General features: G+C 30.9%; 1 non-coding gene across 1 annotated transcript; it reads right to left on the minus strand.

The window, feature by feature from the left end:
* Window positions 1-163: 163 nt before the first annotated feature.
* LOC132008758 (U6 spliceosomal RNA) lies at window positions 164-270 on the minus strand. The gene has a single exon (XR_009401715.1). It is a non-coding gene; the product is annotated as a U6 spliceosomal RNA (small nuclear RNA).
* Between the last annotated feature and the right edge of the window lie 5,133 nt (window positions 271-5,403).

Raw genomic sequence — 5,403 nt, forward strand, 5'->3', positions numbered from 1 at the left:
AAAAAAAAAAAAAAAAAAAGGAAGAAGTAAAATTGGATAACATGAACTTACATGTTAAAAAATCCTAAAAAATTCACAAAAAATTTGAATAAACAAATTTAGTAAAGCTGCCAAATACAAGATCAATATATAAAAGACAAGAATTTTGTTTTGTTTCATTTTTTTTAAAATGGAATGCTTCCCAGTTTTTCATGTCATCCTTGTTCAGTGATCACGCTAATCTTCTCTGCATCATTCCAATTTTAGTATATGTGCTGCCAAAGTAAGCACAAGACAGGAGCATTTTAACACTCTAATGATGAACTACCTGAAAAAATGAAGAAAACAATCTAATTCACAATAGCATCAAAAATAATAAAATACTTAGGAATAGATTTAACTAAGAAGATGAAAGATCTGTACTCCATAAACTATGACATTGATAAAGAAATTGAAGGAGACACAAATGGAAAGATAGCTCATATTTATGAATGGTAAGAATTAACATTGTTAAAATGTCCATACTACCGAAAACCATCTGTAAATCCAATTCCTATCAAAAATCCAATGTTAGGGGCGCCTGGGTGGCTCAGTGGGTTAAGCCGCTGCCTTCGGCTCAGGTCATGATCCCAGGGTCCTGGGATCCAGCCCGGCATCAGGCTCTCTGCTCAGCAGGAAGCCTGCTTCCTCTTCTCTCTCTGCCTGCCTCTCTGCCTGCTTGTCATCTCTCTCTGTCAAATAAATTAATTAAAAATCTTTAAAAAAATCCAATATTATTTTTTTACAGAAGTAAGTAAAGAATCCTAAAATTTATATGAGACCATAAAAGACAACAAATAATCAAAGCAGTTCTGAGAAAGAATGAAGAAGAGAAATTACACTTCTTGATTTGAAACTATACTACAAAGCCCTCATGCTCAAAACAATAAAGTATACTGGCATAAAAACAGACCCATAAACAAGTAGAACAGAATTGAGAGTCCAGAAATAAATCCTTTCATACAGTCACCTAATATTTGACAGGGGACAACATATGTAATGGGTAAAGATAGTCTGTTCAATAAATGATATTTAAAACTGCGGGGCGCCTGGGTGGCTCAGTGGGTTAAGCCACTGCCTTCGGCTCAGGTCATGATCTCAGGGTCCTGGGATCGAGTCCCACATCGGGCTCTTTGCTCAGCAGGAAGCCTGCTTCCTCCTCTCTCTCTCTCTGCCTGCCTTTCTGCCTACTTGTGATCTCTCTCTGTCAAATAAATAAATAAAATCTTTAAAAAAAAATAAAACTGAATAGTCACATAAACAATATGAAACTGGAACCTTATATCACTCATAAGTCTTAACTTGAAATAGATTAAAGACTTAAAGGTGATGCATGAAACTACATTTCCCAAAGGAAAACATAGGAAAAATTCTCCTTGACATTGGTCTTGCTAATAGTTTTCTGGATACTAGACCAAAAACACAAGCAAAAAAAGCAAAAATAAATAAATGGTACTACATCAAACTAAACTTTCTGCATTGCCAAAAAAAGAGAGAGAGAGAATGAAAACACAATCAACAGAATGTAAGAAAATACTTACAAATCTTATATCTGAAAAGAGATTAATAATCAATAGATACAAATAGAAAAAATATATATAATTAAAAAAATAGCAAAAGGATCTCAATAGACTTTTTTTTCAAAAAAGTTATATAAATGACCAACAGGAGCATTAAAAAGTGCTCAACGTAAAAAACTCCGGGCAAAGTCATTATGTTGTTGTTGTTTACCTCTGAAAAACACAGCAAGATATTACTACCTATTAGAATATATACTACCCAAAAATAGAAACTAACAAATTTTGGTAAATATTGGGGAAAATGGGGAACTTATGCACTGTGATAGAGATATAAATTTGTATGGAAAACAGTATGGAGATTATTCATATTATTAAAAGTAAAATTACCATATGATTCAGTAATCCCACTTCTAGGTATATATCTAAAGGAAACGAAGTCACTGTTCAAAGACATATCTGCACTCTTATGTTTATTATAAAATTATTAACTCTAAGCAAGAGATGGAAATAACTTCAGTATCCATTAATGGATGAATAAATAAAATAAGTATGGTTAAAATATACTATGGAATACTACTTAACCATGAAAAATTAAGAATACTGCCATTTACAACAGCATGGATGGATCTTGAAGGTGTTATACTAAGTGAAATATTTCAAAGATTTTATATATATTTTTAATTTATGTAATATGATATCCCTTACATACAGAATCTGAGGAAAAGGCAAACTAATGGAAACTTAGAGTTGAGTTGACAAGGGGTGATCCTGGGGTGGAGTAAGGTGGTCAAAGGGTACAAACTTGCAACTATAATATGAAAAAGTTCTGGGGATCTAATGTACAGCATGATGATCATAGTCAATAAAATATACATACTTGTTTAAATTGTGCTTCCCTTTATTAAACTTTGCATATATCACATTCTTACAAGTTGAAAGTTTATAGCAATCTTGTATAAAAGAGGTCTGCTGCCACCATTTTTCTAACAACATTTGTTCATTTTGTGTCTCTCTGTCACATGTTGGTAATTCTTGCAATATTTCAAGTTTTTTCATTATTATTATATTTGTTATGGTGATCTGTGATCAGTAATTATGACCCACTGAAAACTCAGAACTAGTTTACTTAAGGTATATACATGGTTTTTCTTTAAAAACATAATGCTTTGGAACAGTACAGTATAGTGTTTATTTTTTATATGCACTGGGAAACATAACTTTTTATATGCACTGGGAAACCAAAAAAACCATAATTTGACTTAGTTTATTGAGATAATCACTTTATTGAGGCAGTCTGGAACAAAACCCACAAGACCTCTGAAGTTTATCTCTACTATATTATATATATAAAAGTTGCTAAGAGAATAGATCTTAAAATTCCGTACGATACATGCATAAAAAACAGTGGCAACTATACGAGATAGTAGATGTATTAACATTTTTATGTAGATTATATTGCAATAAAGATGTATACCAATTTATCAAATTGTACAAAATTTACACAATCTTAAAAGTTTGTTATAAGAAATCATTTCTTACATCTACAAATTATAATATATCGATTTTTTTTCAATAAAGCTGGAGAAAACTTTCTGTAGAATTAATCTATTTTTCAAAAAAGGAAGTAAGGAAGTAGAAACTGCAACGAACTCTGAAATAATAGAATATAAAATCCATTTTTGTTATATACACTGTGACAAAAACTATTACTTAGTTTACAATGAAGGAGTACTTATGAAGCATGAAGGATGGTCTATAAATAAGGCTGAAAGAGCTCAGTTTTAAGGTTTAAATTTAAAATCTTCTTTTGAAATACTAAACTGACCACCCATTTTTCCAAACATAAATGTCTTAACTGCATGAATTTATTTCATACAACTCTATAATCTAGTTTCATAAGAAAGCAGCATGCAAATTTTGAATAAGACAGACTTGCTTAAGTTTCTTTATGTTCAACAGTAAAGGATACTTCCCTAAAAAGAAGAAAAATCAGCATATTTATTATGATAATTATTATTCATAATGAGATTCATATTGAATTAGGGAATATATATCCTCAGAGGGGGTAAAGTAAAATGAAATTTATTTTGGTAAATGTGTCTGTGAATAGTCAATACAATGCCTCAATATAAATGAATATTACCATTTTGAACAATTTAATTACTATTATTAGAATTATTATAAGTATAAAAATAGCTATCATTTTAGCATGGAATATGAGACTCTCATGCTCCATGCTTCATCACATCCACACAACAACTCTGCATAATAAGTATTATCATCACCATTTCATGGGTGAAAAAACTGAGGCTAACACATTTAGATAACTGGTTTATGATTACATGGCTAGTAAAGTGCATCACAATAATTTAGGCTTTATGATTTCAGAATTGTACTCTTTCCACTGCACATTCTACGACTCTGTAAATACTTGGCCTGTTTTCATTTAGTTCTTTAATTTTATTCATGTGGTGATGGCTTAAAGCTTCATTTAAAGGAAGCTTAAAAAATTCATTTAACCAAAAGCTCCCAAGAATTAAAAATGTCATGGATCTAATGTAGACATGGATATCATTAGTTAATGGGTAACTATTTTCCACCCTAGTGAGATAACAATCAGAGTATTTTTCTAAGTTTTAGACTCTCAGTGTTCAAAAGGACTTTGTTAAAATAGAAATATTTAGACAAAGGTGATCAATAGTCTGGATCAGGTCACCTTAAGATAAATATTAGGAAACTGAGGAAACAAATGGAGATTTGAACACTGAGCTATGATATAATGAATGGTTTCAAGTATTTAGTAGAGTATAGAAAAGCCCTTTAAAGCCTGGTCTTAGCCTAGCATTGCAGCTTCTGAGATATCTGTCTATCTATCATCTATCTATCTAGATATAAATTTGAAAACTTTTTTAACTTAAAGATTTTGAGAAATAGAACATAATCAGCACCATAGAAAATCTGTTTATGATAACAACCTATCCCCTCCTCCCAGTTTGTTAATATTCTCTCTTATTTAATGTAACATTGTGCAAATAGACCACTACTGATCTGCCGTTATGAATGAAATAGCTATAATCATCTGTTTGCATATCCTGGTGAAAATATTCATTTAGTTCCATGTTGTATTTCTAAGAATGGACCAAATATTTATTTAAGTTTTTTAAGTTTTCTAAATATTGTCCAACTTACCTGAAATGTTTTTATTATGGGCACTTTCATTCTTTCACATTCTTGCAAGTCAATTTTACTGTTGCCCAATATCGTAAGTGTGTAATAGTATGTCATTTAAGGTTTTAATTTATTTATAATTTAATTTAATTTAATTTAATTCCAGTTTCATAATAAAGATAAACAGTTTTTATATATGAGTGGCCATTTGGATTACCCTTTCTGTAAAGTACATGCTCAAATCATACTGACTTCTTTAATAGTAGATTTTCTGAATGAACTTTTAGCTGTGTAGGTCTTCTCTATTTTATTTTGAACTTGTTTTCATTTCAAAATCTTTATATTTATTTTCATAATCTGCTTTTATTTTGCTTTGTCTATTATCTATCTATCTATCTATTTATTTGCAAGCAAGAGAGAGCGAGCAAGTGAGAGCGCAGGGAGGGATAGAAAAAGAAGGGAAAAGAATCTTAAGCAGGCTCCAGGCTCAGCACAGAGCCCAACTCTGGGCTCTATTTCACAACCCTGACATCATGACCTGAGCCAAATTGAAAGAGATAAAATAAAATTAAGACTAAAAAAAAAAGGAAAAAGAATTGGAGGTTTAATTAAGTGAGCCACCCAGGCACCCCTGTGGTATCTTAAATTAGCTGTCATATCTTTAAAGTTCTAGAGTATCCATTTGGTTCATTTATAA

The sequence above is a fragment of the Mustela nigripes genome, unplaced genomic scaffold (assembly GCF_022355385.1).
Source record: "Mustela nigripes isolate SB6536 unplaced genomic scaffold, MUSNIG.SB6536 HiC_scaffold_911, whole genome shotgun sequence".
NCBI lineage: Eukaryota > Metazoa > Chordata > Mammalia > Carnivora > Mustelidae > Mustela > Mustela nigripes.